We start from the raw sequence: 16,427 nt of genomic DNA on the forward strand, positions 1-16,427 counted from the left end.
ATGGAAATAGGATCTGCGATGCGAGTGGGTAATCCTAGGTTCTGGACCAAGGTTTCACTAATGGAGTAAATAGTGCTACCTGTGTCAAGTAATGCTTCATGAAGTGTACCCTGGAGGTGGACTAGTGTAGATCACACCATGTGACCAGAAGAGGTTGCAACTTCAATTTGCGGGGGAGGCCCTTCCATCAACCACCCGCTCAGATGTTTTTCGGTATCTGCGACATGAACTTGTGTATTTTGAACATGTTGCTGCTGTTGTTGACTAGCTTGAAATCTCCTACAATGTTTTTTTACATGCCCATAGAGGTTTCAATAAAAACACTTTGGTCTTCCCTGTACATCTCTATCTGGCAAATATCTTTGGGGATTGTATTGGAGATTTTGGATGTCGATGTCCATAGGTGTAGGAGGCTGATCAGCGCAGAGATGTGTTGATTCATATGCAAGGAGGGTGAGGTAAATACCTGACTTGTGTCATGCTCATCAGTTCCTTCAATACGTTGTACGATCTGGATGGCAGCATGAAAAGTTGTGGGACCCTGATCACGCACCCGATGGGAGATGTCATGCCTAAGATGAGGCCAGAGAAAGAAAAGTTTCATCTCTTCAGACATCATGGCATCTGCGTGTAGTAGAAGCTGATTTAGCTTGATAGCAAACTGAGCTACTGGCTCGTGTTATTGCTAACGAAGTATTTTAAGCTGTTGTAGAGCCGTCTACGTGATGTTTTGATGAGCAAAAATCTATATGAGCAATACTTTAAGAAGATTCCAATCTCCTTTGACATCAACTAGCTGTTGCACGAACCAGGTTGCCGCTACCCCTTCAAAAAGTGTACGAGCTTCCATTGCTCATCTGTCTTCAATCCATTGATGATACCCTGCAACATTATCAAAATGGTCAAGCCATGTTAAAATGTCTTCTGTAGGCAGACCTGAGAAAGGCTTGGGGCGGATTTTGGGGTTTGTTTTGTGTGAATGTGTTGTGATGTAGTTAAGTAAAGTCTGGTTTGTGTGATTCACTTGAAGCAGAAGGTTGGACATAGCTTGAAACATGTGTTCCATTGGCACAGTGGTCATGCCAAATTCTGGGTTCATCGAGGCATCTTCATAGTGCAGTGAGCTAGGCTGCGGACGTGGGGACATGGGGTGGCTCATGGTGCCTGTAGATGACAGAGTTCAGCAAGGCGAATGACAGAGGTTGTGCAAGAAAGGACTAGGGAATAAGGCAAAAAATCCTTGGGTGCCCGCCGTCTCCACCAATGTGGAATACACGATATGGCACAACATGCCTCTGGTTCTGAGGCTTTGTTTCCATTTATAACTGAACTGTTACAAGCAGGTCAAGAACCTGTAAGGTCAAGAACCCCTTTCCTAAAATGGTTACAACAGTGGGCTTACCCGGTAGTGGGCGCCACAATATTTCATGGATAAGTTAAAAATACTATTTTTTATTTTCAATGAATTTCCCAAAATTTTAGAGAAAGAAAAATCAAGTTAATGATATTTTCTAAGAAAATACTCATATGAAACATTGTGTTTATGAATTTATACAAAACAAGAATATATGCACTACGTTGATTTGTGTCACATGGGGACAATAAAAGTGTATGGGTATTCTTGATCAACATTACTATTGGAAAAGTTGCTATGATTTATAAAAAATAATTAATAGAAAATAATTGCTATCAAAAGATTAAATATAAAAATTCTTAAACAACACTGAAATCCACAATTGGTTAAATTGATGGCATGAAGAAAAGCCTCAACATCTACGCTGGAATTTTACGTGTTATTCATATAAACATTGCTTAGGTGATCAAGAAAGCAAAGAGTGGAGGGCCACTAGAGTAATTTATTAATTAAGGGGAGACATTGGGTTTAAAATGAATTGTGTATGTAGATGCATAAGTGTGTGGAAAGAAGTTGTTTTTATAATGTCAATTGATGTTTAGGTTAAAGAGAGGAGAGAATGACATTTTTATCAAAAAAATGAGAAGGAAGTAATTATTTAAACATTAAAGAGCAACGATGGATTACACAATACAGAGAGGGTTTGTGCTTTAAAAAGAGAAATTAAAGTTTATGGTTTGTGGAATGTTAGTTGTTTTTCTTTGAATGTTTGTTGATTAAATAAATAAAAGGAATGAATTATATAGAAGGTGGAGAGAAGGAAACAATTAAAAGTAACTTGAACGGAGATGTATTGATAGATCCATTGGATCTATATTCTAAAACCAATCTTCTTAAAGTTAAACAAAATTCTTAGATAAACTGCCACAAGTATGGCAAAAGAAAATTATGAGGAGCCACCCCTGAAAGATGGGGGGAAAACCATAGCTATCCTAGACTTAGCATTCTAGTGCCCAATCTAGAGACCTACCCAGGGAAATAAAAAAACTAAGTAGATTTGCTTAGTTCTTAAGTATTGAGTGATATAAGTTGGACTACTACAACAAATTAGTGTCATAAATGCATGGAAGGCTAGACATAGTTATCAAAATTAGTCATAAATATCACCTATCTAGTGCAACAACTCTTAGGAGTTGGCTTGGAAACCTAGCTAAAAGTGCCTCCCGGTCACTTTTGATGTGTTTGCCATGAGTCAAGTGCACTTGAACGGGTGGTAAATCTCCCTAGGATATTTAAATCCTAGGTACATTTTCGTGAAATTAATGAGTGATTACAAAGTCTCTTTCTTAAGAGACTATTTTTTAAATTTGTCCCAAGATTGCCAAAGGCAAGTGTTAGATTGGGCAAGAGACATAGAATTAGTAGAGGGCGGCAAATATTTTGGTCCAAAATTAACAATAAATGTTGAACAATTATCCTCTTGGATTTGGGGGTATAATGAATGCACGTAAACCATTGTTTTCTTAGCGACCCATTTTGGGATGATAGATGAAATTGAAATAAATACAATTATGTGTCATACCACTTTGATTGGTATTATCGCACAACTTATTGGACATTTAGGAAGCCTAAATGGAATGATGTATTGCGTTGGATTTGTATATCCAGAGGCTTGAAAATTTATTTTGACACAAAAGACATAAGAGAGGTAGCTGAAATTTTAGGTCTAATTCTTGAGCAGAAGGAGAAGCCACCGTATATGGAGAAGTAGATCCACAATTACCGACTATTCTCAAATTATTGAGCACATACGCAACCACAAAAACCCTATCTTTGGAGCTTTAGAGAAAAACGTATAAGTCACAATAAATTTTCACGGAGAATAACATTAGTGGGTACTAAATTAGCAGTGGATGAATACTGAGGAGAGACAAAACAACAAACTAAAGCTTGAGACCAATGTGCAAGAAGGGAACGAGCAGCTTGACAGGAGGCTTGGCTGTTAGAGAGGCTAGAAAGTGTGAATGCTTTGCTGAATTTCGGAATAGACGTTGCGTCAAGCTCAAACAACGTGGAGCTACTTGGTCCTAACATACCATTTGATAGAACACCATCATAAGAAAGTGAAGAAGATTCATATCAATGGAATTGAGTAGTCTCAAATACTAATAGTCATGTTAGAGAGAGGAGTAGACATTTTTGGAATTCTCCAATTATTTAGAGAGCCACTGGAGGCTTCACGGGTAGAGCAAGTAGCAGATTTTGGATTACGGTTCTTATTTAAGATTTGTCGCTACCAAGGAGATTTATTTCAAGATGTGCCTAATCCAGGGTTGAGATCCCTATTTAGGGAGTCTAAGAGAATTGCGTGGGTTGACTCTACTCAAGATTTTGGGCTAGGGACGTTATTTAAGGAACCAATGGCTCATAGTCCCATAAGGCTAGGTGATTTTACCCAATTTGGGGGACTGTGGGACAAAGATATTGATGCTCACATGCAAAGGTTTGAGGCAACTTGTGTAGCGAATGAGATAGCAGATGACGATCAAAAGTTAAATATTTTTGTAGCGAAAGATGAAGCAACTAGATGGTACAATAACCTCAATGCTCAAAATAAAGGGACCTATGCTACCTTATCAAGAGCATTCTTAGAAACGTTTTGACACCAAGGTTTCCAATATCGATTAGCTCTTCAATTGTCCCAAGGGGCAACTAAAAGTGTTGAGCATATGGAAATGATTATCCGAAAGATGAATCCAGCCCCTGATGAGCTTACGCAAAATCATAAATTTATCGATGGGCTTAATCACAAAGTCCATTAACATGTTAGCCTACAAAGGCCAACTACATTGTCGGATGCTAAAACACATGCTAGATGATGGAAAGAAGTGCAATTCAACCAACAATTGCAGAAGGATCTATTCAAAGAACCTTGAATGGAATACATTGCCCGTACTTCAAGCGTGGTGTCTAAGAACATGTCTTATGTGACCATTCCCTTGAATCCATTTGCAATGACAAAATCCAATATGACAAGTGTACCTTTAAATCTATATATCTCAATCCTGGCTTACATGATGCAGACATGCATGCCTTTTATGCTTCATACTCAATCCACTTTACATGAGGGCAAAGTAGCAAAAATTATTGCAACGTCTTTGGGAAGATTAAAATAGAAAATAATGGTGCAGTTGAAGCACTATTGAAAGAAATTGATTCAATAACAACACAAGTTGCTAATGCTCAACATCCTTCAAGTAGATCGACCTCAAACCCACCTAGATCAAATATCTCATGTGGTAAGTGTCATAGTTATGGCCATGTGGCTATTGAATGCTCAAAGCCTTCACGATTAATGCTTGATCATCCTCCATTCTGTACTTTTTTCCTTAAAACATGGCATTTAGACACAAATTATTGGCACAAGATTGGCCAACAACAACAAAAGATCATGTGATGTAAAGAAATTACAATTACATGGATTGCAACAACACTACTACGAGATTGGGCCACCCAATCAACCTTTAGGCCCCATGGATTGCCTACCTGAGGTAGGCCTCCAGTGCCATGAAAAAATAGAATAATGATGGAATCGAGGAAGAATTTTTCCTTTTAGGAGAAACAATGGTAATTTTTGTAATCCAATGGGGTAAGGTGGACAACTGAGGCCTAGAGGACCAGTAATTTGCTATCGATGTCAACAAGGAGATCATATAGCTACATACTATCCAAACACCCATAAAAATCAAGACTATACCCCTCTTTGTAGGAGGTGTAGTGGCGAAGGGCATTACAAAGAGAATTTTCCTAAGTGAGAGGAAAACAAAACTAATGACAAAGGTAAACAAGTCTCCAATGAACCTTCAACATCTGTTGCAAATTTAGTTGAAGTAGAAACGAAAGAGCAAGAGATTAATGTTAAGTCGAAATTGCTACCTCTTTGGGTGCCTTTTAAGGCTGTGACCCTGTGATTGGTGTTGTTACTACAGCACAAAAGAAATAAGAAAAGGAGCAAGGTTTAGAGGAAGAAATTCCACAATCTCAAAAGGAGCTATGAAGGATAAATCTAAGGACGTAGATCCTAATGTAGAGCTACTTGAATCGGATTCTCCTCAATAGTCTTCTGATCATCTGTTATTGAGTGTGTCCCTAGAAAATCCTAAGATCCAAGTAGAGGTAGCTCCTTTTCCTGAAAGACTCGTACCTCCAAAAGAAGGGAGTAGCGAGCAAGTGGAAACACTAAATAAGGCCTATGATATTTGGGTAGCATTGGAGGAAATAAACTTAACAATTAACCTGAGGCAGCTACTTGAAATAGCCCCTATATGTCGAAGGCAGTTTTATCATAAGCTAGTTTGACGTAGGAGGAAAAGGATCGAGATTAATGCTTCTAAAGTAATTGCAAATGCATCCAAAAGGAGAACAACTAAGGAAGTGAAAATTGTAGATTTATTTGTGGATCCAGGAGCACTAGTTATAGACACTACCATCAATGGACATTTGTTGAATGAAGTACAATTGGATGGTGGTTCAACAGTCAATTTAATGACAAACCAAATGATGCAAGAATTAGGATTGAATCTAGAACCTACCCATATAGTTCTACGTGTGACTGATCAAAGGAAAGTGACTCCTTTCGGGTTACTTCGCAATGTGAAATCTATAATTGCTGAACTAGAATTTCATGTGAATTACCTAATAGTTTGCTCATTGTCAAACATCTCTTCATATTCTATATCACTAGGTTCGATCAAGCAAGGTGCACTCAGGATTGTATAAAGGTTCAATGTCCTTGGAATGATAGGGTCAAGATACAAGTTATCGCAAAAGGGTTTTTGAGAGAGTTAGGAGATGAAGTAGTTAGTGATATGGATGAAAAATCTAATAGTGAATTTTATGATTTAGAAGTAGAGAGGACCGATAACGAAGGGCCTTATGCTTGGTTATTTAAAACACACGACCAACAAGAGCAAAAAAAGTAGAGGTGAATATTGTGCATTGGCCTAACAAAGTGGGTATTGGTGAATATGCTGTTAATTTTTCATCAGATAATGACTTTGATATAGCGATATTACTCGCTAGTTATCCACCTTAGAAGATACAACATAGACTGTTTAATGGTTTCAGTAAAGGAGGATAACTATCCTGAGAATGTAATCCATGATTTCAATGATTTGAATGATTTATTCTTCAAAGCATGTCCTGGATTTTGTAAAGATGAGGAAGAATGTGGCTTTGGGGATGCATTTTTTGCATATAACAAATTGAAAATGTTTTCCATTCATGACTTAGAAGAGAGGAGGAGGAGGAGGATGAGGATGAGACTTGGACATTAAACCTAGATGAAATTTCAATAAGCTCCTTAATAACTATGGAGGAAGTCGATGCTATTGAGAATGATCATGATGAACCTAAGGAGAGTTTAGTTAGTTACAACATTTTCTTATGAGGTAGATATTCTACCCTTTGGGTTCGAACAACTTCCAGTTGTTGCTAAAATATCTTACTATCGTCAGCTAGAAAAGAAAGAAAGAGAGAGAAGAACAAGGATAGTTGCAAACCTTTACAATGACCGATATTACATGATGATAGAGATGACCCATCTCCTGGCTTTAAATAGATTTGCGCAGACTTTTGATGAATGTCATGATAATTATGATAGGATAATCAAAGAATCAAATGAAGCTTTGGAAATAGAACCTGAGGCAACAATGATAACTATGAATGAAGAAAATTGCTGAATTACAAAAAGAAAAGTCAGAATTACAATTTGGCGATATCTAGAAGAAATTTCACTTCTAGAGATGTATTTAGAAGAGCAAGAATATAAATTAAATAATGATGTATAACAAATAGAACAAATATCACCTATTCCTAGGAAATGCTCAGTTGAATGTGAGCAAACAAATGAATTTTATAAAAGAAGTAAATCTCTATCTACTTCTAGAATTGGATCGCAAGAGAAAAATTCTACTACCACTCCTTGGCTATATCATTCCCTTAAGTGCTCTATGAGCAATAGGCAAAAGCCATATCATTATTCTAAAGGGCACCTAGGGGGATATCATAGAAGGCAATTGAAATCAAGCAAAATTGCATGCAAAGTATATGTGAGGTAGTATTACCCCATCCCAAAGAAAGAGTAATGACTTTTACTATTTATGGGGATGGAGTTAAACCAAAGCTTGGAGGGTTTGAACCTCTGGCACCTAAGGACTTTCTAGAGCTAAAATGGATTATACACTATTTAGGGTGTCAGATTCAAGGTGAGGAAGATGAAGATTTACACTCATTAATCCTTAAGCTTAGTAGTAATCAATGGTCTTGGGATTTGAATGACCAAGAATTTTTAGAAAAGAAAAATAGAATTTTGCATCGTTATCCTCGAATATTACATGCTCAATTTCCATGTGATCAAGAGAAAATTTCTCATATAATAGGCTCTATAAATACCATGTTCACAGTAAAGTATAATAGGATTGAGCAAAAGACAAGGAAGTTATATCGGTAAGTTATTATCTAATATATTGGATGTCTATACGATAGAAATGACTGAGGGTACTCCGGATAATTTAGCTATTGTACCTTATAGGGCTTTACCCTCGGTACACTTTGTGAATACAAGGGAAGAAGAACCAGAACCTAGTACCAAGCATAGTCTGCTTGAAAATGTATCAATGAAAATACCAGAAGATGTACCTATGGGCCACAGAAAATAGCCTCTTTGTTTATTGAAGAGCCTAAAGTGGAAGTAGTTAAAATAGAAATGGTAGAAGGGAAATATTTAAATCTAGGAGCTCAATTGGAATCCCAAGATCAAGAAAGTTTTGAAGAAGTATTACGAGCAAATGTTGGGGGATTTGATGGGTCTTATACTAGTCTTAAGGGTATTAAAGCTAAACTTTGTCAGCATTATATCAATCTTGAACCAGCACAAAACCCGTATGTCAATGTCAACGGCGAACAAATCCTATGTATGCAGAATTGGTGAAAGCTTAGATCACTAAGCTTCTTAATGTGGGATTTATATATCCTATTGATTATAGTGAATGAGTTTCTCCTATTGTGGTAGTACCAAAGAAGAATAGCAAGAAAAACCGCATCTGTGTCGATTATAGAAAGCTTGATAGTCAAACACACAAAGATCATTTTCCTTTGCCATTTACAGATCAAGTACTGGATAAGGTTGTAGGCCATGAGCTATATTCTTTTATGGATGGGTTTACTGGCTACAATCAAGTGTTAATTCATCCTAAAGATTGATCTAAAACCATTTTAACTATGGAATGGGGTACATTCACTTAAAAGGTGATGCCTTTTGGCTTATGCAATGCACCCACAATGTTCCAAAGGGTTATGATTGCAGCTTACCAACCAAGACTTTCTTCGATAGTGGATGGAAGTTTTTCTAGATGACTTTTGTGTCTATGGGATAGCAAAAGAAATGCTTGATCAATTGGCACAAGTGTTTGAATGTACTGATGATGAGGTAGGTAAATCCCGATAAATGTATTTTTGGAGTTCCAAAAGGTACATTGTTGGGGCATATAGTTTCTAAGGAAGGAATTGCTAAAATTGCCAATATTTTTACGCTTTCACCACCAAGAAATCTTAAATGACTTCAAGATTTTTTGGGGCATCTAAATTATTATCGGTGGTTTATTTCCAATTGTGCAAAAGTGGCATCCCCTTTAACAAATTTGCTACGAAAGGATACTCCTTTTGATTGGGTTGCTGCCTGTCAAGAAGCATTTGAATTTCTAAAGTAAAAGTTAATTGAAGGACCACTATTGGCACCCCTAGATTGGACGAAGGAATTCCATATCCATGCAAATGCATCTATGTATGTTGTGGGAGCTGTTTTATGTCAAGCAGATGACAATAAGGTTGATCATGTGATTTATTACATAAGCCATAACCTAAGTGATGCAGAACAAAACTATACCACCACTAAGAAAGAATGCTTATCAATGGTTTTTTTGGTGGATAAATTTTGTCATTATTTATTGGAAAATAAATTTATTATTTATGTTGATCATGAAGCACTAAATTACTTGCTTAATAAAGCAAAACTTTTAGGATACGTAATTCGTTGGATGTTATTGTTTTAAGAATTTGATTTTCAAATAGTTACTCATCCTGGTAGAGCTCATGTTTTAGCAAATCATCTTTCTCGATTATTAACATTAGATAAGGAGGAAGGTGTGGAAGATGATTTACCAAATGCATCACTTTTTACTGTGGGGACACAAGTACCATGGTATGCTGATATTGCAAATTTTCTTAGTACTTCTTGATATCCACCTGGTGTTGATAAGCGTCAAAAGCGACAGATATTAATGTAAGCACACTCCTATGGATTATTAGGGGGTTACCTTTATAAAAATTTTCCAAGAGAATGTATTTTTCTGGTGAATTAACATGATGATCCTTGTGGTGGCTATTTTGCTGGTGAATTACATGATGAACCTTGTGGTGGCTATTTTGCTGGTGAATTAACAACAAGAAATGTTCAGTTAGTTGGTTATTGGTGGCCTACTTTATTTAAGGATGCTCATTATTATTCCCGATAATGTGATGTATGTCAAAAGACAGTTGACCTTCTAAAAGTTTTACTAAACCTTTGACCCTTATCTTGGCATTAGCACCTTTTGAGGAATGGGGAATGGATTTTGTGGAACCAATTGATTCGCCTACACAATATTGATCAAATCGATATATTTTAATTTGTACCTATTATATCACCACATGGGTGGAAGCAAAAGCACCTAAGAAAGATAAAGCCATTGAGGTGGGTAAGTTTATGTATGAGAATATCATAACACGTTTTGGTTGCCCACTGGGATTAGTAAGTGATTGAGGTTCCCATTTCTTGAATGGTTTAATTAGTGAATTAACATAACTATATCAAATTAAGCATTGCAAATCAACACCTTATTACCCCAAAGCTAATGGCCAAGTAGAAGTAACTAATCAAATTATTTGTGGAATTTTAACTAAAACAGTTGCTTCTCATAGGTGAGATTGGGATGTATGAGACATTCTGGGCCTATAAAACTACCTACAAGGTGATAGTGCAAAATACACATTCAACTTAGGTTATGGAACTAATGCTATATTCCCTATTGGGCAATAATTCCCTACTTTACGAGTAGCCTTGTCGTGTTATGGTTAGGGGCAACTGAATCGTTGAAGCAAAGGATTTTACAATTAGTGAAGTTAGATGAGAGAGGATTGTTAGCTTCACAAAGCTTAGAAGCAATACAGAAACGCTGAAAAGCTTGGCATGATCAAAATATCAAAGTAGAGAGTTTAAAGAGAATGATTTAGTTTTACTTTATGACAAGTGTTATTATAATTTTTTGAGGAAGCTTAAAATTCGTTGGTTAGGACCTTTTAAGGTTATTAAAGTTTACGATAATGGTTCTCTAGATGTACAAGATATTAATGCTGAAAATGAGATATTTAGAGTCAATGGCCTCTTCCTTAAACATTTTGTGACTTAGGGTAGCTAGGTATAGTTAAGTTAGTGGTTATAATAAACCCTGAATAATCCACATTTGGATTTCTTTTCTTCTTTGGTTTATAATGGGATGCAAGTATGGTTTTTTTGTGGATGGATGCACTTTACCCTCGTCTTGATGTTGATAGTTCCAATCCTATTCATGCCGAGCTTTATCGTATTCTGCATTTTCTGACACATGATAGGTTCCTATATGCATTGAGGGGAGAGACCTATTGTAGTTCTTCTTTTGTGATCATTTTTTGTTTGCAATATCATCCACCATTTGGTTGTAGACAGTGTTAGTGGCATCTTTATGTGCATGCATAGCTCTTGTGTTGGCAATGTCACACTTACTTTCAACATTATGGTATCACTGTCATGCATAATGCTATTGGTTATACTTTATGACTGCCATGATTATGATAGTGTATTCTCACCTCAGCATGGCATTGCCCAGCATATCATGCATAATGCTATTGGTTATACTTTATGAGTGCCATGATTATGATAGTGTATTCTTACCTCAGCATGGCATTGCCCAGCATAGGGTGGGTAGAGAGTAGTAGGAAATTTCCTAATATCAAGTAACTATTTACCACCTTACTCCATCATATCTCTTTGATCAAGTAAATGCCGGTTGTCCCTGTTCGGATTATATCTCTTAGTATATGGATGCGACCAAGGGCTACTCTTTAGAATGTTTACCAATGGCACCTATGCCCTATTATGACGATGCCACTACAGCTTCGCTCCATGATGTGATGGAGGTTTTTAGTGATGCTCTTCATAGCGGCTCTATGACATCTGATGTGCCTATGCTAGAAGCTATTCATGAGCATCCTATATCTTATAGTTTAGTTGATAGATTTGACTTTGATAATGTGGTTGATTTTGGGCTGAGTTTATTGTTTGTGTTAGAAGATTTTAGAGAGTGTGAGGATTTTAGTTTAGATATTTTGTTTTCTTAGATTCTTTCGTGTTTATTATACTTTACCTGAAAAATAAAACAACAAAAATAAGGAATAAAAAACCTCCATCAAGATTTGTTTATGTTCTTTTAATTTTAATTTTTAATTTTTTAATTTCTCATGTGTTATAGCTTATTTTTACGTAGTTAGGTAGTTAGTTGCACGCACGGTAGGGTATTCCTTTTAGCGCTAGGAGTTAGTGATACTTAAGTTAGCTAGGTGGACGGTTCTATATGGGAGAATAATTATCAAGTGGAGAAGTGCACTACCAAAAACAAATAGACACTGGAAGAATTAGGATAGATTAGTTGATTGAGATTGTGACATGAGCATATGAAAAGTATTCCTATTTAGGGGAGTTTTAGTATTTATTATTCTAACTCTTTCACGATGTATTGGTTAGTGTATGATTTATGTGGATATTTGGTTATTGTTTTGATTTAAAGGTTGTTGCATACTGTTATCAATAGTTCTTGGAGTTGCACTATCCACATACATAATAGGTTGTTTCCTCATTCCTAATCTATCTATACATATTTGAAATACATAAAAGTTATATATATATATATATATATATATATATATATATATATATATATATATATATCCATCGCCTTTGAGGTCCTAGTAGGTTGTAGGGATTTCCTTTACAGGTGCCTTGCATTCGATGCATTGCATCTCTTTGGGGTGGAACCTTTTGGGAAGGACAAATAAATATATATACTCTTTTGACTAAAGGTTATGAAAGAAAAGCTTCAAAAAAAAAAAAAAGGAAAGTTGGGATTTAGGGACTATTGACTGGTTGCTCTAGTAGAATGTGGAGGGTTAGCAGTTAAACCATAGGATTCCTATTTGGTATTGTAGTATTAGATTGCCTTGTATGGCTTCTTTGATAGGCATGGATCTTATCAATTATGCTATTTCAGGAGCAATATTTCTAATAGGAAAGTAGTGTGTCATTTCATTGCCTTGAGAGATTATTATTACTTAGCGGCTCTAGAACGCTTGCTAGCTAGTATGCTCCATGCATTGGATGCAGCTATGTTATGCACTCTAATGGGCAGAGTGAGTAAGGGGGAATGCTAGCTTGCACAAGTTTTTATACAAATTAATTGAAAGCTTTGTCTTGTTTAATTTATCATAAGACACAAGTCACTATGTTTATACATTTTCAGTGTGTCTACTAGTCTTCTATGTGTTGTTTTGCATATCTTTTAACTACGCTCGTGAGGATGCTTCACAATTAAGTGGGGGAGAGTAGATTTTCTTTTTGAAGTTGCGTAGCAGTGCTTGTGGTAGAAGCTGTGTTTGTGATGTTGAATGTTCATGATGTTTTTGATATAGCTATGCTCATGAGGACACATCGCAATTAAGTGGGGGAGAATGATAACCCCTAAATATCGAGCAAAAATTGCAAAATTTTCAAACAATTTGTATCTACTTTACAAATTGTTACCATATTTTTGAATCAATTTAATGCAGCTACAGTGTTTGTAGTTGGTGTCTTTGGAGGATGGTCTTTGCAAAGTTTGGCAAAAACGAGATGTTGGTGCAAGGAAGTTCTTTCATGAGAGGTGGGTGAAGCTTAGATTTTAATCCTAAGTATTTAGCCGAGATTAATTACAATTTGAGGAGATCAAAGCTGTATATCCATTGAGGGTGTAGGGATGGATTTTGGCTAGTGTGCACCCTATTGTAATAGTATTATAGTTTCTTAGATCTAAAAGGTCTCTACGTACAATGGTGCACATATTTTACTCCTCTAGAAGACCTTCCACTAGTGCCTTGTTAAACATATGTATGCAAGGAAGGGGACAAGATATCTATACATACACAGTGAGTGAGAGAGAGAGGAAAATGACATGATTTATTAGCATCTACAAAAGGTGGAAGTGACCTATGAGACTATGAGTTACGACTATCTAGGTGTGTGTCAATTGACGATGATAGTGGCAAGTTGAAAGAGAAGGAATTGAAGGTCTAAATTTTCTAAGGTTTAGGGGGAAATGAAATGAATAGAAAGAGGAAAAAATGTAAGTTAGGGAGGAAAAAAGAGGCCGTTGAAAAAATTGTTGAGAAGAAGAGAGACGTGAAGTTTTGAGAAGGTGCCATTCATCTTGCCTCCTTATCACCATCATCTTGGCGACAATCGAGAGGGAGAGAGAAGGCATTATCTCAAGGCACCTTGAGTGAGAAGGAGAGAAGGGAAGGGTCATAAAGAAAGAGGTAGGCGCCATGAATGAGTGAGAGAGAGAGATCATCAATGGCACTATTTTTGCATAGAGAGAGAGAGACTAGAAATATGCATTGATAGGAGGGGAAGAAGCTTCAATTCAGTTGGTCCTATAATCCATAGATTGAGAGAGAGATAAAAGGGAAAGACTTCCATTGCCATGCCTTGCTTTCTATGGTCAATATGGAGTCTCAATGTACTCAATCAATTTGAAGATACTGGCCTGGAGAGGAATTTATGTGCTTTCTATCGCCCTATTTCACTTCACATTTCGTGCATAGATGGAGATGATTTTAATTTACTCTCTTCCCCCTCAATTCATTGTTGCTTTGATGAAGAAAGCCATAACCTCAAGCTTTTTTATTAAAGCCTAATCTCTTAATCATACAAGGGATTACTCATGTGCCCAGAATTATCAAACACCAAGCCAGAGTTGTAGGGGAGAAGTAATGTGGAGATTTTGCTATTCAAGGGAGGAAATCTAAGTTGGCCATCATACCCTGGGCTAGATTGCGAAGGACGGGCTTTCAAAGACATGATTATGACTCGCGTATTATCAAGTGTCTCATTTTGTTTAACAAAAATAAATGGTGTAACGTAGACATTTTCTCAGTTTAAGATTTTTATACAATGTCTCAAAGCTTGATTTCCTAGTTGAATGGTTGCTAATATTTATTGATGTCTAATTTAATTTTTAAAAGTTAAAAAATACTAATAAAGCTTGAAATTTACTCTAAAATTGCATATGAAAATTTTTATAAACCTTGTAAGTGAATATTTATAAAATATAATATTTTTTAAATGAAGTTTATACCATGAATTTTTTTTGAAAAAATTTGAGAATTTTCAAAGATGGCTAAATTTGTTTCAAAATTTAGAAAGTAATTATTTTGAGCAAAAAGAAGAGTTTTCATTAATAGAAAATTATGTTTCCACATAAGCAAATCATGATATTTCATGGATAAGTTAAAAATAATATTTTTTATTTTCAATGAATTTCCTAAAATTTTAGAGAAAGAAAAATCAAGTTAATGATATTTTCTAAGAAAATACTCACATGAAACATTGTGTTTATGAATTTATACAAAACAAGAATATATGCACTATGTTGATTTGTGTCACATGGGGACAACGAAAGCGTTTGGGTATTCTTGATCAACATTACTATTGGAAAAGTTGCTATGATTTATAAAAAATAATTAATAGGAAATAATTACTATCAAAAGATCAAATATAAATATTCTCAAACAACACTAAAATTCACAATTGGTTAAATTGATGGCATGAAGAAAAGCCTCAACATCTATGTTGGAATTTTACGTGTTATTCATATAAACATTGCTTAGGTGATCAAGAAAGCAAAGAGTGGAGGGCCACTAGAGTAATTTATTAATTAAGGGGAGACATTGGGTTTAAAATAAATTGTGTATTTAGATGCATAAGTGTGTGGAAAGAAGTTGTTTTTATCATGTCAATTGATGTTTAGTTTAAAGAGAGGAGAGAATGTCATTTTTATCAAAAAAATGAGAAGGAAGTAATTATTTAAACATTAAAGAGCAACGATGGATTACACAATACAGAGAGGGTTTGTGCTTTAAAAAGAGAAATTAAAGTTTATGGTTTGTGGAATGTTAGTTGTTTTTCTTTGAATGTTTGTTGATTAAATAAATAAAAGGAATGAATTGTATAAAAGGTGGAGAGAAGGAAACAATTAAAAGTAACTTAAACGGAGATGTATTGATAGATCCATTGGATATATATTCTAAAACCAATCTTCTTAAAGTTAAACAAAATTCTTGGATAAACTGCCACAAGTATGACAAAAGAAAATTATGAGGAGCCACCCCTAAAAGATGGGGGAAAACCATAGCTATCCTAGGCTTAGCATTCTAGTGCCCAATCTAGAGACCTACCCATGCGTGATTATTGAAAAGGAAAATAAAAAAACTAAGTAGATTTTCTTAATTCTTAAGTATTGAGTGATATAAGTTGGACTACTACGACAAATTAGTGTCATAAATACCCAAAAGGCTAGACAAAGTTACCAAAATTAGTGACAAATATCACCTATCTAGTGCAACAACTTTTAGGTGTTGGCTTGGAAACCTAGCTAAAAGTGCCTTAGTCTTTGGTAAGTCAAATAGAACCTATCATATCTTATGATAGAAATATCGAAATAGGACATGCCAAATGTCAAAATGTAACTAATGAAGAGTAACTTGATCCTATATAGATAGGATATTTCTAAAAATTAGGCAAAGTAAAATTTATTCTAAGGTAAACTGCTGTTTAGGCCTTGTTTATACCACAACTGGCTCTCTTGTTGACTATGTCTCAACTATTAATGCATCCCATAGATAGGGAAAC

The 16,427-nt window shown here is 35.6% G+C and overlaps 1 pseudogene; it reads right to left on the reverse strand.

The window, feature by feature from the left end:
• Positions 1-214: 214 nt before the first annotated feature.
• LOC148035214 (uncharacterized) lies at positions 215-1,270 on the reverse strand (annotated as a pseudogene).
• Between the last annotated feature and the right edge of the window lie 15,157 nt (positions 1,271-16,427).

This window comes from Lygodium microphyllum, chromosome 6, assembly GCF_053477565.2.
Source record: "Lygodium microphyllum isolate KBCC chromosome 6, Lygodium_microphyllum_v1.1.10, whole genome shotgun sequence".
Lineage (NCBI taxonomy): Eukaryota > Viridiplantae > Streptophyta > Polypodiopsida > Schizaeales > Lygodiaceae > Lygodium > Lygodium microphyllum.